The following is a 16893-nucleotide window of genomic DNA, read 5'->3' on the forward strand; positions in this document are numbered from 1 at the left end:
TGTGGAAAGTTCTGTAGGAGCTTGGAAGACAATGTTACGAACAGAGCAGAAGATGGAGGCCTGGCTTGTGAAATTTCAGAGGGAAGATTAAAGACTCTTAAAGTGGCCATGTTTTGATTGTGAAGATTCTGTGGTTTTGGTTAGCTGGGGCTGAAGAATCAGCTGTAAGTAACAAGATACCAGAACCACTAAAGCAAACCTTTGTGTTACTGGGACTATTGATGCTGGTTAGCTGGAGCTAAGAAATTAGCGGTGATTAAGAAGAGACCAGCATCACTGAGATGAAATCTTCTTGGAAGTGTTTTCTGAGAGCACAGAGAGTGTGTTCCAGAGATAGCCACAGTTGTATTTTGTGCTGTGGCTGGACTTGGTACTGTGTAAGAGTCACCCAGATGGTACTGGTTTTGAAGGCATGAAGGGGTCATGAAGAGCAGCTGAGGCTCTTGGCACAGTGAGAGGCCACGGAAGGCCATTGGTAAAGGTGCAGCCTCAGTTGCAATTGATGGCCCCGGGACTTGAAGGGGTCATGCATAGGAGCAGAGGCTTGTCACCCTGATGAGAGCCTATGAGAGGCTATTGGTGAAGCCTAATTATAGTGGAAGATAGCAGCGTTTGGAGTACCATGCAAGTACCATGTGATGACCACCAAGAACAGCAGCAGCAGTGGAGTACAGGCAGCTGGAGCCTAGACGACAAGCTGTGTGCTACAAAGGGCAGGACTGAAGAAGTGACCCAAGTTGTTGGAGGAGCCCAGAAGATTGTGAGTTGGATCCCAGACATTGGACATTTGGAGTTTGAGTTTTGCTTTTGGTTGTGACTGTGCCCTGATATGTTTCCCTCTTGAAGGAAGAAAGTATTTTAGTGGAGCCCACAGTTAAAAGAGTTTGAACTTTTAAAAGACTTTGAATTTTAAAGATATTGGACATTTTAAAGTGATTGAACTTTTAATATGTAAAGACTGTGGGACTTTTAAAGTAATTTAGATCTTGGGGATGAATAAGAAAGTAAGGGTTGAGGCTTAATAGTGATGTGTTTGTGTGTCATGTTGACAAGGGGTCAATTGTACTGACTTGTTTCGTGTGTCAACTTGACACAGGCGTGAGTTATCACAGAGAAGGAGTTTCAGTTGGGGAAGTACCTCCATGAGATCCAGTTGTGGGGCATTTTCTCAATTAGTGATCAGGTGGGGAGGGCCCCTTGTGGGTGGTACCACCTTTGGACTGGTGCTCTTGGGTTCTATAAGAGAGCAGGCTGAGCAAGCCAGGAGAAGCAAGCCAGTAAGAAACATCCCTCCATGGCCTCTGCATCAGCTCCTGCTTCCTGACCTGCTTTAATACCAGTCCTGACTTCTTTGGTAATGAACAGCTGTGTGGAAGTGTAAGCAGAATAAACCCTTTCCTCCCCAACTTGCTTCTTGGTCATGATGTTTGTGCAGGAATAGAAACCCTGACTAAGACACATTGTGTTGCCTCAAAAACTGAATTGGTGCTGTGTAGATTCTCTCCAACTGTGAGTTTTAGGGCACTGGGCCATGTCATGTCTGGGGTGGGGTGGCCCTGGAGTTTTCTGAGTATGTAGGCCAGCGCCATGTGTGTTCCTGGAAGGGCTTCCATCTGCAGCCCAGCTGTGGGAAGAACAGCTCTCTCTGGTCCCTGTGGTCTCACTGTGCCCTTCCACAGATAGTGCCATCACTCGAGGGACTCCCCCACCCCCACCCCGTGTCACACTGTTTCTGGATCAGAGAGGTGTGGTGGATCTGGGTGGAGGCCTGAGGGTGGTAAGGTAGGATAGTTCAGGTCTGGGTGACCTCCCTCTGGGGTTCGCATTTGAGTTCCCCTGGCATGCTTCTCTGCCCAGGAGAACCTTGCAAGCATTTCCCTTTAAAGTCTCCCTTTCTCTTGCACATGGGTCTCCCTCCATGTGTTCCTCTTCCAAGAGGCTGCCCACACTACCAGTCCTTCAGTGACTTCCAATGCTGCATCCCATGTGCCCAGTTTTGGCTCTGAGGAGTCCCGGGTCCTCACCCGCCCACTCCCCAACCCTCTGAGACCCTCACTGACTGATCGCGGTTGAGCCCGGGCACTTGCATTTTAAGGGGGCACTGGGACATTCTCCTTCCTCCCAGGACAGCAGGCCACAGCTCCCTCCTACATTTGTCACTGTCCTTGTTGCTGCCCCGAGTGTGTGCACACTCTCACTGCCTAGCCGGACTCCTGTCTTCCCTAGGGAGATCTCCGTTTATCAGCTCTGCCACCTCCTGTTTTCTGTCATGTGACCTGAGATGGTAGCATTTCCAGAGAAGATGCCTGGGAGAGCTCTCTAAAGTCAGACATCCCCACTCCACCCAGACCTCATCCTCTCTCTTATCTGTCCCCAAACTCGGGTGGATCTCTAAGGTCTGAGTGTCCATTCCTGCCACCCCAGATCCAGGACTGTGGAGAAACAGGCAAGGGAGTCAGATTGAGGGCAGGTGGGGTCAGTTACCAAGATGGGCTTTCTCCCTTTTCAGTCAGAAAGGAGCTGGGCTGAGGAGCAGGTTGTAAGGCGGTCTCCTCAATCGAGAGCTCTATGCCATTGTTCCCTGCTGGGCCATGATCAAAGCCTCATCTGCCTCTGCAGGAATGCTGGGGCTACTGGGAGAGAGGATGCAGTCCTGGGAGACTGGGGACTGTGTTGTCAGGAATTGGCATCAGGGTCCTTCCTAGGGGACCGTGAGATGAGCATCTCACCCATATACCTCAGATGCTCCTAGCAGACAGCCTGGCTTTGGAGCAGCATGGTCTTCAGAGAGGAAGTAGAGGACTTTCTTCTCAGTAGGAAGTGGATTTGAGACCCCCACATTCCTAGGAACTGGTGGGCCCCATGGGTCTCCTCTGTGTCCGGGCAACACTCCAGGCCCTACCAGTGAAATCACTCTGCTTGGGTGCTCAGGCTGTGAGTGAGCATGTCTGTGCTAAAGAATGGTTCTCCTTGATGACACCATCCTCCTTGTCCTTCAGGCAAAGGCCACCAAAGAGACACAGGAGGCTCAGAGGTTGCACCTGCGGAGCCTGCAATACCTGGAGCGCTACATCTACCTGATCCTCTTTAACGCCTACCTTCGCCTGGAGAAGGCCAGCTCCTGGCAGAGGCCTTTCAGCACCTGGATGCAGGAGGTCAGAAAAGCTGCTGAGACAGACTAACAGGCCTGGGGGTGGTGAGCTCGTAAGGCCAGCTGTATCTTTCCCCCTGGTGCCTGAGTATGCTCTTTAAGTCCCAGGTGACAGGCTCCCATATGGAATCCCCTACTTTCCTAGGGGATTGGCTCCCACTCAGCTATTGTGTCCCTTGCCTAGTGTCTCACTAGGTAGAGAGCTGATATGTGTGGCAGCTGAGTACATGAATGATGGGGGAGGGAGACAAAGGGGTGAAACGGGCATCTTCTCAGAGCTTGCTCTGTGTGTCTCATGGCCAGCACTGCCTATCACCTGGACACTTTGGTCCGTTATTCTATTCAACTCCCATGTGTTTCCTATGAAGTCCAAGGACAAGGTTGTTTGTCCTGATCCTATGTTCTTCCAACTATGACTTTGGATATGGATGAGGCCGGAAGCCTTCTAAGCAGTAGAATAGTATCAGAGGAGTTATTGTCCCGTGGGAAAGCAGTGACAAGTCTTTGACATGTGTGTAGTGCCTATGCCAGAGCTGGCAAGAGGGGTCTGTGTAGAGGTCCGGGGACTTAACAATTGTCCTGGAAACTGTTTATTCTTCCTCCTTTCTTGAGGTCTCTGTGATCCTTCTATGCTTGATATTCCAATCGATCCTGGCGTCTGCCGGTCAAGAGAGAGGTCGGTTCCTCCCAGGAAAGTAGCCTGTCATTACCCCTCAGCCAGGAGGCTGGCCCGCTAACCTCACCGTCCATTGGCTGTTGTAATATGGTTTCAGGTCCACATTTAGCTACCAGGATGTGAGTGGGTGGGGGGATGGGGCGAGAGGACTCAGCCGCAGTGGGTAGAGGACAGGTTCAGGGGCTCAGGACTGGATGGAGGTGTGTTCAGAACTGCAGGGAGCAGGGCCAGCGAGGCGGGGAAGCAGGCGGCCGAGGCTGCACCTTGGTGCTGGTCTTGGGTGTCCGTGTGGGGAAGCGCGTGAAGTGAATCTTCCTGCTTGAGGGTCAGCGCTCAGTCAGAAGATCTGACGAGGGCTCTGTTGAGACCCCCCTGATGAGCAGGTCCAGGCTTGGCTTCCTCTTTGAGCCCAGGGATGGAATGTAGGTGGGAAGATCTCATGTAACCCAAACTGGCCCCAAACTCACTATGTCGCAGAGGATGGCTTCTGATCTTCCTGCTTCTACCTTCTTGGGATTATAGGCATTCCTGGGACTTAATGCCATGCCCGGTTGTTTCCTATGTTTACTGGGGTTCAACCCCAAGGCCAATATACTTGCCAGGCAAGCACACTACTAACAGCTACATACCCAGCCTGGAAACAAGGACAATTTCTGCTTGAGTTCTTAGATTATGAACCTGAGGGCACATTTGTTCTCTCCTCTAGCTACTTTTAGGACTAGATGTGGATGGAGATCAAGGGCAGAGGTGCTCACTTAGGCAGGAGTGTTACTCTAACTCAGGGGTCCTCAGTCCATTTACTGGGACAGACAGAGGTAGGGGTGAGCATGCCTGGGGACAGCAAGGACAATATCATCTCATTGACCAGGTGGAATTGTTCCCAGTAAGGTGTTGGGGATGGTTGGGACATGGGCCAAGGTCCAGGCTACTGGGCTCCCAGCTCCATGTCACAGAAAGCCAGACGACTTGGGTGACTTCCCATCCATAGGGAAGGGATGTCAGCTCTGGAGTCCATACTGCCTCTGGAGCCTCCCTGCCCAAATGTGGTTTGCTGGATTGGCCAGGCCAGTGCCGCCGAGGTCTCCCAGTCATGCCCAGTGCCTCATATATCTGCACAGCATGCTCCATGCAGATCCAGGAGTGAGGCCTGTAGGGACCGTGGACCATGGTGGTTATAGATGGACATGCAGGTTTGTGGAAACTGCAGAGCTTGCCTGAGGACATTTCTGGCCCAAGACTCCCCAAAATGCCTCCCGAGCTTAGCAAGGGGGGAGGGTGGCTTGGGGACAGTAGGCCAGATGACACCTCCACCTCTGATGCTCTGCCCCATTTCTGCCCTGTCCAGGTGGCAACCAGAGCTGGCATCTACGAGATCCTCAACCAGCTGGCCTTCCCTGAGCTGGAGAGCATGGACGACCAGCCCCTGTCACGGCTCCGCTACCGCTGGCAGGAGCAAAGTCGAGACCCGGAGCCCTGCGACCTTGGGGACTTCCTGTAGGCCCCCTTGCTCTTGCTAGGCAGGCCGGGGAGGGGGAACCTGAGGGTCTCATTGCTTCTGAAGGACACTTGTCAGCTTCCTGGTTAGACTTGAGGGGCTGAAAGCTTTTGGAAAGAGGGTTTTTTTGGTAACCCTACCAATATATACATTGAATATATAGACAGCACTGCCATTTTCTGTCAACCCTATGGGTGTGTAATGTCTTCTGGTAAGGCCCAGTGCGTGTACCTCACAGACCAGCTGGCAAACAACCTTCAGAGAGCTCACTCCCCTAGCAGCCAGTCACCACCTCTGTCCTCTCTTCACCGTTGGTCATCAGACTGCCTGGGCGGGCAGCAGGCTGGCCATGTTTGCATTTTCACTTCCTTCCTCTGACTGGCTTGCTCCTGCCTCTGCCTCTGCCTTTCAGCCCAAGCAGCTACCTGAGGAGGATGGCGAGCCGGGCAGGTCTGTGTTGAGGCAGCTCTGCCCAGCTCCTTCTGGCTCTCGAGTGTCGCAGGTCTGGAAGACTGAGGGGATGACTCCCCTTCTCTTCTACCTGTCTTTCCCCAGTTCCTCCCCTAAGCTGGCAGATGAGCCCAGGGAGTTGGAAACATCAGGGAGGCCCTCCCAGTGTGGGGAAAGAACTCACAGAGGCCATGGAGATGGTGAAGAGCATCCTGCCGAGGGTTGTAAGCCTGTTAACGGGATCGAGGTGACTCTTGGGAGAGACTCTGTGGACACAGGACCTGGTGGCTTGTCAGGCCTTAGAATCCAGGCTGACCCCTGCCAGGATCCCTGGGCTGCTTTCGCTGAGTCACACTGAGATGACACTGAGGAGCGAGCTTTGTTCACACAGTGGGAAGAGGGGCAGAGAGGGCTGTGCTTGGTGAGTCTCAGCTGGGACTGAAGTTTGCCACAACTAGTGGTTGAACTCCTGAGTCCGGGGGCCTGGCTACCTGTCTTAACTTCTTGAAGGAGAGCGATGAATCTCTGGGTGCCCGTCCTTCATGGAGGATGTCAGCTGTTAGCTGTGCTATTTGAAGATGTCAAAGTTGTTTCCAGCCTGGGGAAGTGGAGACCCTCTTAGCTGAATTCTTTTGCAAGCTGCTGTATGTCTGTCCATGGCTTCTCAGGTTTGCTGGTGTCTGTTTTGTGCAAGTCAGCTTTGTTCAGAAAAAGTCTAGCCAAGGAGTCGGAGGCCAGAGAGACCAGTCACAGTTTTGTGGTTGACACTGACTTGGGGATATGCTGGGACCAGTGGCAGGTCACTGTACCCCTCTGCCTCAGTTTCTCTGTTTGTAAAATTGGAGAATAATACTTGCCTACCTACCTCACAGGGGTGTTGTGAGGAATCATTTATGATTTTCTGTTTTTGTTTTTTGTTTTTGTACAGAGCTTTTGAGCATTAAAAACAGTACAAACGTGTAACGTGCCGCTTTGTTGGTTGGTCTTTAGTCTGAGGCAGTCATGGAAGCCATGCGGATAAGTGTGTGCCCCAGAGTCTAGGTGGATGCATGTGAATGGAATGGCCTTGATACCAGCACCCCTGATGCTGAGAGGCTGCGGGTGTCATAGTTGTCATGTCCCCGTCCTTGTCATCAGTCACAGCCCACCATCTCATGCTGGATGTCTAAGGTGGTCGTGGTGATCCACCATCAACTGTCCATCAAGACAATGTACCAGAGGCTAGCCCTCAGGCTAATCTAGTGTGTCTGTGTGTGTGTGTGTATTTCCTCACTTAAGGCCCCCTCTTCCCAAATGCCTCTCCTCTGTCAAGTTGACATAAAACTAACCAGCACAACATATCCACACACACACACAGACACACACACTCACAGACACATACACACACACACACACATACACACACACACACGCATACACACACACACAGAGAGAGAGAGAGAGAGAGAGAGAGAGAGAGATGGGGGGATGGAGAGAATATCCCAGGTCCAGCCTTGTGATGGAGCAGAGCTGGAGATGTTATTACAGCTTTTGAGAAGGAAAGACACTCAGAGTGGACTTAGGGCCTCTTGAGGAGGACAGGCCTCAGCCACTCTTCCTCTGTAGACACTGTGAGCCCCGCTCAGTGCCCCCAAGTCCTGTTGCCATCCCCTTTGCATTTATACCATTTTGGTTTGGATGTCAGACATCCCCCATTGGCCTGAGTATTTGGACACTTTGTCCCCTGTGGGTGGCACTGTGTGTTTGAAGATTGCAGATGTGCACCCACCACTGGAGGATGGGTCCTGCTGGGAGCAGGCCTTGAGATCTTAGTGTCCAGCCTCACTTCCTGTCCATTCTCACCTTCAACTCAATGGGCTTCCACTGCTCCGGTCACCATGACAGACCACATCCTTTTTACAGATATATATAAACACACACACATACACACACACACACAAACACCCACACACATATATATATGTGAATACATATATGTATATATACAAACATACTTATATAAATATACACACTATGTATATGTATATGTATATGTATATGTATATGTATATGTATATGTATATGTATATGTATATGTATATGTATATGTATATGCCCCCACCTGACTTGTCTTCCTGGGCCTGTATACTGCTTCACCACCCTCACCCCAAGCCCCAAGAACACATGCAGTTATGGCAGAACTGCCTTCAAGTGGGTGTGAGGAGCAGCCGGAACCTCAGGGGAAAGTCCAGCTCGTCTTCCCACCTTCCATGAGGGAGCGTCAACAGTCAGCTCCCCTGCCCATGGTGGACACCCACCATCAGCTGGTTTGACTTTGAGGCTCCCTAATGGCCAGTGATACTGACCAATTTTCCATTTAATTATCAGCTCACACATGCACACACACACACACACACACATCTTGAAACAAACGTGAGAGAAACGGGGAGTGGGGTGGAGACTCAGCATCTTTGGAGGCGTAACCTGAGCCATCAGAACGGTCCATATGGCTCCTGTTGGGACAGTGAGTTGGGACCCTCCATTATAGAGCGGAACAGTTGAGCATGTCTCACTTCCGGTGAGTCTCTTAGAGAAGCCAGCTCTACTTTATCATAAGCCTAGTCCTAAACTTCTTTCTGCATGTGGGTATCTTGTGCTGGCCAGTTTTATGCCACAAGCTAGAGTCACTTTGGAAGAGGGAAGCTCAAGCCAGGACATTTCCCCAGTGGGGCGTCCTGAGGGCAAGCCTGTGGCACATCTTCCTGACTGATGATCAGGGTGGGAGGGCCCAGCTTACTGTGAGTGATCTCACGCTGGGCTGGTGGTCCCGGGCTCTGTAAGAACACACACTGAGGAAACCTGGGAGCAAGTCAGTGAGCAGGACCTTCAGCTCTTACCTCCAGGTTTCTGCCTCAAGTTCCTGTCCTGACTTCTCCAGACGAGGAACTGGAAAGCAATCTTACCACGATTATTTATCATCCCTTTCCTCCACAATTGTTTTGATCATGATGTTTTATCACAGAAATAGAAACCCTAACTTAGACAGATGTGTATGAGGTGTGTGTGTGTGTATGTGTGTGTGTATGTGCACCTGCTCTTTTTTAAATTTAATTTAAATTTATATATGTAAGTACACTGTACATATACACATACATATATAAACATACAAACATACCTATACACAAATGCAAACACACACACATACATACACACATGCATATAAACATGTATATACATATAAGCATACATCCATGTATCCACACATATACACATGCATACACATATAAACATACATACATACAGACAGACATATACACATACACACACAAACACACATACATATACATACATGCATACACAGATACATATACACACATGTATACACACATGAATACTGACATATATACACATACACACTTATACACACACAAATAGATAAATGTAAATAAATGAAGTGAGAAGACCCTGTGTCCTGTGCTCAAATTTCCCACATAGAGCTGCAATGACTTCAGGATGCTCCTGCCAGTTCACCGCACTCCCCACCGTTCCACATTGTCTTTCAGCCAGACACCGAATGCCTATCATGATTTATTGCCACATTTATGCTACTGTTTCTTGACTCAGAGGATGAGGGATGGGGGTCCCGCATGACCAGCAGAATTAGAGAAAGCAGTTCACTTCCAGTATCTGACTGTCCATTTTATAAAACTGGTTGTTGAACACAGACACCTATCTCAGGGCATCGTTTGTCCCCTCTTCTCTGTCACCAGGCCACCAGCATACTTACTGTCACATCATATTTATAGTCCGCTGTCACGTCATGTGCTTGCTGACACAGACCTTCAATCGTCAGGAGCAGAACGAGGGACAAAAGGCACATAGGAATAGCGACACAGGAATTGTCTGACAGATGATCTTGCTATGCCAAGGAGGGAGGGATTTGAAGCTGGGTGGGGACAGTATCTGGCCTTGGGCTGGGCTTCTGGCCAAGGTTTAAGCTAAGCAGCAGTAGTTGCCAAGCTTGGGGACACTGGGGGCTGAGGCAGTGTGGAAGGGAGTCAGCAGAGCTCTATGGTACAAACTCAGCCCCTCTAGTGACAGGCTCCGGTCACTTTACTGCATATTAGACCCTCTGTGGCTCCCCTGGGAGAAGTCAGTTGAGCATCCCAGTTTTGTTGCTTGCTTTCTTGAGACAGGGTCTCACTATATAGACCAGGCTGGGCTCGAACCCATAGAGATCCACCTGTCTCTGCCTCCCCAATGCTGGGAATAAAGGCGTGTGCTACTACGCCCAGCTCTCAGGCATGTTATTAGTATTATTATTTTTACCAAACTGCCCCACTGCGGTTTCCTGGAGGATCTCCCAGAAGCCCGTGGGGGGCATACTCCAGGCAGGTCTCTCCAGTGAGATGGGGCAAACACTGGACCTGGTAGCGGAATTTTAGGCTGCCGTGGTTCAGGTTACAGGTCACCTCATGGGAACCAGACCGGGGTTTCTGGTCACATGAACCAAGAAGGTCATCATCCCAGCCATTGTCAGCATCCCAGACCTGCACCCTGAGGGGTCCCCCCGTAGACAGGAGCACATTCCCAAAGTCCCTCCCTTTAGGCCACCTGGGATTGTTATTGTTCCAAACGACTTCGGTCCTGTACTCCTGGCCACCAAAGAAGATCTTTAGGTAGGCATCAGTAGCAGTGATGTAGTCTCCCCACAGACCCTCTGCCTCAAAATTGCTTACATTCAGGTGGGCCAAGCCCCTCTGGCGTGGACAGCAGTCCTGGTTGGTGACCTTCGAATCCTGGCACACACACTGGCATGAATCACGACTACTCTTATGCTGGCCTGGCCCACAGGGCCGGCTACAGTTCCGCCAGCGGGCCCTGCTCATCACATAATGACTGATTGCCTGTCTCAGTGCCTCCCGCTTCGGGTCCAGGTCTTCCAGTAATGTGTGCAGGGGCTCCAGACTGTAGTCCACCAGTCCAGGGCTTCTGGGCAGTGAGGCTACCCAGGTTGAGAACTGCTCTGGTGTAGCTTGGTTCCCAAAGAGCAGATCATGCGTGGAGTCAAGGGGGCCACCGAGCACTTCGACGTGACGTTCGCGGTAGGTCTGGTGGAAAGAGGTGGTGATTTTGTGCTGTTTCTTCTTCTCCTCACAGGCCTTGTATTCGCTTGAGGCGCTGGCTTGGCCACCGATGCTGACCTGGGCCTCCACCTTCAGGCAGTCTGCTACCTCATCAGCTGTGAGCCCGTCCAGGGTCAGCTGACAGGTGCGCAGGGCCGTGAGGGCTGAGATGCGGCCACCTAGGTCCATAGCCGAAATAAAGTGGGTGCCGTAGGAGGAGATGAGCCTGCGATACGCATGCTCCGTGGAGCTGTTGAAGGTGGGGGGAAGGGCTCTGAGTGCCCTTCTGAAGTCAGAGTGCAGTGGAGGGTTTTGTGCTAGGCGAACGCTGTGGAGAGGGCAGAGCATTAGAGGACCTGTGTGGGTGGCATTTCCCTGATTCAATAGCACCTTCAAGACCCCTCTCCCCATCTATACACACAGACATGAAAGTACACTGGGGCTAGCTGGGGGAAAAACAAATGGGATAGGAAGAGTTAGGATAAAAAAGATTGTGATTAAAATATGTACATGTGTTCTTGTGCATGCCGGGGAATGTTCTGGGTATGGTGGCCCAGGAGTGGTATAGCAGGGTCCTCCGGAAGTGTCATTCCCAGTTTTCTGAGGAACCACCAGACTGATTTCCAAAGTGCTTGTACCAGCTTGCAATCCCACCAGCAGTGGAGGAGTGGTCCTCTTTCTCCACATCCTTGCCAACACCTGCTGTCTCCTGAGTTTTTAATCTTAGCCATTCTGACTGGTGGGAGGTGAAATCTCAGGGTTGTTATGTTCATAGCAGCCTTGTTTATAATAGCCAGAAGCTGGAAAAATCCTAAATGTACCTCAATGGAGGAATGGATACAGAAAACGTAGTATATTTACACAGTGGAATACTACTCAACAATTAAAAACAATGAATTCATGAAATCTTAGGCAAATGGTTTGAACTGGAAAATATCATCCTAAGTGAGGTAACCCAATCACAAAAGGACACACATGAAATGCAGTCACTGATAAGTGGATATTAGCCCAGAAGCTCTGAATACCCAAGCTGCTAATAACATATCAAATGATTCCCAAGAAGAAGGAAGGAGAGGGCCCTGGTCCTGGAAAGGCTTGATGAAGCAATATAGAGGATTACCAGGACAGAGAAGTGGGAGGGGATTGATTGGGGAAAGGGCAGAGGGATGAGGGTTTATGGGACTTGTGGGGTGGGGGGATCCAGGAAAAGGGAAATCATTTGGAATGTAAACAAAGAATATAAAAAATAATAAAAAATATTTACATTTACTGAAACCTACTGTTAAAATTTAGAATTAAGATATGCTATCTAAAAAGTGGAAAGTATGTGAATGTGCAGTAGGGAGTAGAGTTAAAGCTTGCTGCTAACCCTGCCAACCCAAGTTCAATCCCCAGAACCCACTTAGTAGAAGCAGAAGAAATGATGCCCACAGGTTGTCCTCTGATCTCCTCACACTTGCTGCAACACACAGATACACATTCGCACACTAAAAAAAATACACAAAAAAGTAAAGAAATATTTTTTAAATGCCAGGTGGTGGTTATGCAAGTCTTTAATGCCAGCACTCGGAGGAAGAGGGAGGCAGATCTCTCTGAGTTCAAGGCCAGCCTGATCTACTGAGTGAGTTCCAAGACAGGCAGAGATACAGAGAAACTTCCAAAATAAAATCTTTTTTTTTTAAGCCTGAGAAACTAGTGCAGGCTCCATGGTGTCACTGTGTATCCACGCAGTGAGGAAGAAGGACACGGCCAGGCCTCCTGTCCTTACCCAGTAAGACTCCACGGTTGGTCTGCAATGCCTGGGAGAGAGGGCTTAGGTGCTCACTGCCTGTGTTTACATGTCATCAAGCTAGGGCTCAGGGACAATCCTGCTTTCATCCTCCTTTTCTCTGGATGTAGGTGCTCATGCATAGAGGAAGCCTGTCATAGATACATTTTATATATATATATATATATATATATATATGTGTGTGTGTGTGTGTGTGTGTGTGTGTGTGTGTGTGTGTAGGTGTATGTATATATGATAGACAGACAGATAGATGATATATAGGTGATAGACAGAGAAACAGACAGATACATACATACATATATAGATGATAGATACATAGATACTTATATACACAGTAGATAAATACATACATGCATATGTACATACATACATACATACATACATACATAGATGATACATAATACAGTTAAATAGACACACACACAGTTACATAGATAGATATGTTGCTACAAAGATAGATGATTGATAGGTGATAGATAATGATGGTAGATAGATAGATGATAGAGAATTAGATGATAGACAAATAGCTAGGGCTATCGGGTCTGGCATCTAAACAACAGTGCCACTGTAGGTTTTCATTGTCATCTTGATACAACCTAAAATCACTTGGGGAGAGTTTCTTAGGGACTGTCTAGATCAGATCAGCCTGCGGTCTTGCCTGTAGAGGATTGTCTTGATTGCCTTAATTGATGTGGGAAGACTCAGGCTGAAAGTGGGTAGCACCATTTCCTGTTTTGGGCCCTGGACTGTATAACGCTAGAGAAGGCTGACTGAGCCCTCGGCAGGAACTCGGTTATTTCTCCCTGCGCTTGACTGTTGGTATGATGTGATCAGCTGCGACAGAACAAGCCATGATAGATGGTAACCCAGAAAGGTGACTAAAATAAGCCCTCTCTCCTTAGCTGCCTTTTGGTCAGGACATCATCAGAAATTAATCTACAGGGGCCACATATCAGACAGGCTGGGTATTAGATTGTTATGGTTCATAACAGTAGCAAAAGTACAGTTCAAAAGTAGCAACAAAATCATTTTGTGTCTGGAGTCATCACATTAGGAGCTGTATTAGGATCACAGCAGTAGGGAGCATGAGAACTACTGATTCTACAGTGATCAGGATTCGGTGTCCTCCTGTGAAATAGTAGGTAAACTCTACTCTGCTATTCCAGAGCTCCTAGACCCCTTAGAGTGTCCCACCATTCTTCCGGTTCCTCTCACCTCTGCCTCAGATCTTACCTGTACATGCGACACTCCACTGTGTCAGTATTAAAGTTGTACTGGTCCTGATGGGTCTTCTCGGCTGCAAAATTGGCTACCTGGGAGTGGGAGCCGGCCATGGACACGTGCACCTTTGCTTCCGGCTTCGGGTTCACCTCCAGACCCACACGCCAGTCGTTCTTGATATTAGCAGCTGCCTCCCGGGCCACGCCCTCCGTGGAGCTGACCTTGACTGTTTGCAGTATGAGCTGTCAGGCCTCCAGTGGGCGATTGCCACGGGTAGGCGCTGTATAGCTTCTCTCATTAGGGAGTTTTTACAGAGGGTGCAGGTGCGGTCTGGCCTCAGGAACTTCCATGTGTTCACTGGGAAGGAGCCAGAGCGGCGGAGGGTGGTCACATCCATGCCTTCCCCAGCCAACCATGCACCTGGCACGAACTTGCGCTTCTGCTTGCATTCTGACCGAGTGGCAGTGTAGCAGGGAGCAGGGACAGGGCTTGGCAGCAGCAGGAAAAGGCCCAGGAGGAACAGGTACGTGGCCATGATGCTGCAGGCACAGTAGTCATAAACTCTGGGGAGCTGTAGGAACAGGGATGAAGGATGCTGACCTCTCCCTCACCACTGGGGAGCATCAGGAGACAGAGTCAACTTCTCTTTAGCTATTGCGATGACAGAGCTGCACTGGCTTTGTCCACTGTACAGAGAAACCCAGAGGGATTTAAACATATGGCCCAGAGTGGCACAGGCAGGAGGAACACCGTGCTGAGATTTTATCATCTCAGACCCAGCAGGAATCAAGAGTGAAGGCTGTGACCCTGGACAGAGCATCTGTAATAGGTTTTGGCTCTGGAGATGTGTGTTTTTTTACCCAGTGAAGGACACTTTTCTAACCTTATTCCCCTCCCCCATTCTGGGAATAGACCCAGAGCCTGATGCACTGTAGGCAAGAGTTCCACCAGCGAGCTACACCCTACATCTCATTAATTAATTAATTAATCAATTAAGTTAGAGACAAGGTATCATTGCTCAGGATAGCTCAGGATAGCTGTGTAGTCACTGTGTTGCCTAAGCTAGCCTTGAACATGTGGAGGAGCTAGGATCTCAAGTCTGTGGCAGCAGGCATGGCTCCGAGCTGATTCTTAATTTCTCTCCATCTCTAATTCCAATGGTGACATCCTTCTCTCCCTTAGAGATGTGAGGGCTACTCTGAGCCACCTGCAATGCCCCCCCATCTCTAGAATGGATGAAGGCTGTCCTGTATCGATGCCCTTGGCTGTAGAGTGGGGGACCTTTAAGTGTGCCCTTGCAAGCCCTTCCACTGCCCAGGCTTTCTGTCTTGACAGTCCCTGCCAAGTACTGCACGCTATGGCAGGATGGGCACCTACCTACCTGTTGCCTGCTACCTGGCAACGATCCATTAGAAGGCTCTTCCTTGCTCCGAGGTCCTGGTTTGGAATCTCCTTCTATCTCCTCTCTGTCTCAGGCTTTCTCTACCTGTGGATCTTGGCCATGGGAAAACACACACTTCCAATGGTCCTGGAAACCCCCAAACATAAATTTATTTTCATGACTTCCTGACTGTAATTTCGCTATTGTGCTGTTTCTAAGACCATCGGAAGTAGGTTTCCCCCATCCCCCAATTGACATGACCCACAGATGGAGAACTGGCTCCTTCCAAGGCTCTCGGAGGTCTTTCATTTTTTCTCCTCTGTCTGCAGGGTCTTACGTGAGGGAGCGGGGTGAGCAGAGGTCTCCCTCACACCTAGCTGCAGTCTTCCATGTTCTACCCAAAGCAGGGAGTTGGAGGACGAATTCAGGTAATGTGTGACGCTGGGAGATGAACAAGCCACAGAGAATTCCTGTCAAGCATCATGGTTACTCTGCTTTGCCGACTGTCACACTCGTGACTTTGACCAACGGACATTGGTCCCCTTCTGGCCTTCTTTGTATTGTCATGGAGTCTATTTACTTGGCTTCTTTCTTCTTTTCCCATCTGTCCCTTTCCTTCCCTCCCCTAACCTTCCTGGCATCTTCTGAGACGGGGGTTTACCACGTTCTCCGATGGTAGAGTCATAAGCGTGCTCCATCTTGGCACATTTCTATCGTTTATGAGCCCTATCTGCCAGAACTGCTGGAAATAGCCTTTGAGATGCGGACAGTCATCATTTACACATGAACCCCAGAGTGGTCACCAACCTGATGAAGGAATGAGAGATGGGCTGGAAGATGGCGACTAGCACTTCTGGTTGCTTCTTCTGAATGTCCCTCCAACTCTCTTTCCTGGGTATCCCAACCTCCCTTCTTCCCACCCTTCCTCCTCCTTACCTGAAGTCCCACAGAGATGGCACTGCAGGATAGGGGACACCTGTGTTGCCAGTGGAGGCTGTTAAAATGCTGCAATTGATCCCCAGGCGGGCCCACCCAGGCCAATGCCATATCACTTCCTGCCCTGCCCCCAGGCTGTGGTCACAGGTCCCCACCAGCACCCACCCCGTTGTCACCTCTTTATCTTGTGAGAACCTTCAGGAAGTCAGCTGTGAAGACCAGAGGCTCATCTGTCAACCAGAACTGCCGGGGCACAGACTCTGGTCTCCACCAGCAGGCCCACTGAACTATCTGCTTCCATGTTGAGTGTGTGGGAAGGGATGAGCTGTCAGGAAGAGGTGAGGAAGAGTGGCCTGGGCTTGAGCGGCTGGGCCAGGGCCTTCAGCCTCTTCACATCTCAGCTCCTCATCCAAACGTGTGGCTAATCACAGTGTCCCATGAGCAGGGACATGAAGATGTGGTGCGGTGCTTAGGATTAGACATGATCTTTATTTATTCTCAATGCATGTGACTTGTTCCCTCCTCCTTGGGGAGTGGTGAGAGATACGCACAGCCGGTGCCCACCTCTTATCCATACCTCCATCCCAGCTGCCTCAGGTTTGAGCAAGTTAGTACTGTGGAAAGACAGTTGCCCACTCAGCTCTGCCTGAAGTTACTGGGAGTGGGGTTCTTATGGGTGCAGTGACTCA

General features: G+C 49.9%; 7 protein-coding genes and 3 pseudogenes across 12 annotated transcripts in view; 2 read left to right on the forward strand and 8 right to left on the reverse strand.

Moving 5' to 3' along the window:
* Nucleotides 1–16268, reverse strand: part of LOC127669889 (perforin-1-like) — a 172655-nt gene extending 156387 nt beyond the window's left edge. Inside the window, exon 1 of the mRNA XM_052164120.1 lies at nt 16205–16268. The gene's annotated coding sequence lies outside the window, so the exon portion shown is untranslated. The remainder of the gene's footprint in view (nt 1–16204) is intronic.
* Nucleotides 1–16893, reverse strand: part of LOC127669885 (perforin-1-like) — a 174950-nt gene that overhangs the window by 123394 nt on the left and 34663 nt on the right. Inside the window, exon 1 of one of the 2 annotated variants that reach the window (XM_052164114.1) lies at nt 16205–16268. The exons of the other annotated variant lie outside the window; for it this stretch is intronic. The gene's annotated coding sequence lies outside the window, so the exon portion shown is untranslated. Of the gene's footprint in view, nt 1–16204; nt 16269–16893 lie in introns of those variants that run through there. 2 annotated transcript variants of the gene reach the window in all.
* Nucleotides 1–16893, reverse strand: part of LOC127669891 (perforin-1-like) — a 131738-nt pseudogene that overhangs the window by 80176 nt on the left and 34669 nt on the right.
* LOC127669893 (paladin-like) overlaps nt 1–16893 on the forward strand; it is a 148112-nt gene that overhangs the window by 69234 nt on the left and 61985 nt on the right. The gene's annotated exons all lie outside the window — the stretch shown is intronic.
* The window catches only part of LOC127669882 (perforin-1), a 205019-nt gene that overhangs the window by 34926 nt on the left and 153200 nt on the right, over nt 1–16893 (reverse strand). Inside the window, exon 4 of the transcript XR_007974430.1 lies at nt 9481–9591. The gene's annotated coding sequence lies outside the window, so the exon portion shown is untranslated. The remainder of the gene's footprint in view (nt 1–9480; nt 9592–16893) is intronic.
* Nucleotides 1–16893, reverse strand: part of LOC127669883 (perforin-1-like) — a 205019-nt gene that overhangs the window by 34926 nt on the left and 153200 nt on the right. The window lies entirely within an intron of this gene.
* The window catches only part of LOC127669884 (perforin-1-like), an 86482-nt gene that overhangs the window by 34926 nt on the left and 34663 nt on the right, over nt 1–16893 (reverse strand). The window lies entirely within an intron of this gene.
* The window catches only part of LOC127669887 (perforin-1-like), a 159786-nt pseudogene that overhangs the window by 34500 nt on the left and 108393 nt on the right, over nt 1–16893 (reverse strand).
* LOC127669896 (paladin-like) overlaps nt 1–16893 on the forward strand; it is a 61171-nt gene that overhangs the window by 17927 nt on the left and 26351 nt on the right. The gene's annotated exons all lie outside the window — the stretch shown is intronic.
* LOC127669890 (perforin-1-like) overlaps nt 9586–16893 on the reverse strand; it is a 160508-nt pseudogene continuing 153200 nt past the window's right edge.

The sequence above is a fragment of the Apodemus sylvaticus genome, chromosome 19 (genome assembly GCF_947179515.1).
Source record: "Apodemus sylvaticus chromosome 19, mApoSyl1.1, whole genome shotgun sequence".
Classification (NCBI taxonomy): Eukaryota; Metazoa; Chordata; class Mammalia; order Rodentia; family Muridae; genus Apodemus; species Apodemus sylvaticus.